Raw genomic sequence first — 1,425 nt, 5'->3', positions numbered from 1 at the left:
ACATAAATATTAATATATATATGTCTAACAAAATAAAATATTAGAGACTAATTTAATGATTAAAATTTGTTAAAAATTAAATTATCTGAGTAAATATTTATTGGGGTCTAATTTAGAATAATACTCTATTTTTTATATTTGTCTAATACTTTATCGAATTTTCTTAATTACAGAAAAAAAAAAGGAAGAGAGAGAATTGAAAAAGATAATTACCATTTGAAATAGAGCATATTAGATCTACAATCACAAATCACTACCTACACAAAACCGAGATGAATTGAACGTGAGCCAGCTTCGATATATAAAACAAAAAGTCAAGATAATTTGATACTATACATACAAGATAAATGATAATAATATGGAGAATAATGCACCCTCTTGTTTTAGAAAAATTTTAGAGACTAACTACAATATAAGTCGACATTTTTTATTTTTTATTTTAAAGTTTAAAAAATTAAATAGTAAAATTTTTTTTATAGTGAACTTATTTTTTAATTAGTTAAAGTTAGCTTTACTCTTAATTAATTTTCTAGCAAAATTGTTTGTTTTATTGTTTTAATTTGAGCATATATAGCATAAGTAGGATCGGAATCACTGCTTGATTCATCAGAAGGTGATGAAGTTAGTTAGTTATTAGTTGTACGTAAGTCCATGTATGTCCTCCTACACAAAACTTACCAATTCGCCAACTCATTATTACTAATACAACATATACTTTTGGTTATAAAAACAATATTTTAAGTCTTGTATAATAGGAACCGATCACTTAGCATTACTGTTTTTTTTTTTGGTGATAGCATTACTGTTTAATAACTTAGATAGATGCCGTGTAACACATAGATATACACTCTCATGGATATTCTCGTGAATTAACTTACTTTTGAATTTATTTGAAAAAAACAAAAATAGAAAATAGTGGGCTCCAATTTGTGAAGAAATCTGAAATCTCACAGAGGAAACCAAAACCATCAAGGGTGTATGTCGGTAAGGTTTCAGGGGCTAATTAAGGGAGTAAGGGTACAAAAAATAAAGTTGTTTTCCATTATTGAAATAAAGTTATGAATTGTTTGGGTGGTAAAGATTGGAAGGGTTCCATATATCTTATTGGAAAAGTCGAGTGTCAGTAATTTTATTAAATTTTGATCAGCATATAATCAGTAAAAAAGCATATAATCAGTAAAAGAAAAATGAATAATCTTATACTATTAAATGAAATTTTATATCATTAAAAACATCACTAATAGCTATTTAATGATTATAAATCACAAAAGTTACTGCCTCTAGCACTTCTCTATCTTATCTTTTTACTGTTATTATTAGTAGTACATTTGAGAAATTCTTTTAGTAACAGTAAAAAATTTCTTCTAATTTATTAAAACACTATAAAAATTATATATTTTCAAAAAGCTTTAGAAATCAAAATTT

The 1,425-nt window shown here is 25.0% G+C and overlaps 1 protein-coding gene across 2 annotated transcripts in view; it reads right to left on the bottom strand.

Moving 5' to 3' along the window:
• LOC107626875 overlaps positions 1-1,425 on the bottom strand; it is a 41,932-nt gene that overhangs the window by 38,888 nt on the left and 1,619 nt on the right. The window contains exon 3 of one of the 2 annotated variants that reach the window (XM_021115429.1): positions 214-257. The exons of the other annotated variant lie outside the window; for it this stretch is intronic. The gene's annotated coding sequence lies outside the window, so the exon portion shown is untranslated. The remainder of the gene's footprint in view (positions 1-213; positions 258-1,425) is intronic. 2 annotated transcript variants of the gene reach the window in all.

The sequence above is a fragment of the Arachis ipaensis genome, chromosome B02 (genome assembly GCF_000816755.2).
Source record: "Arachis ipaensis cultivar K30076 chromosome B02, Araip1.1, whole genome shotgun sequence".
Taxonomy (NCBI): Eukaryota; Viridiplantae; Streptophyta; class Magnoliopsida; order Fabales; family Fabaceae; genus Arachis; species Arachis ipaensis.
This window is presented reverse-complemented; position numbering and strand designations above follow the sequence as displayed.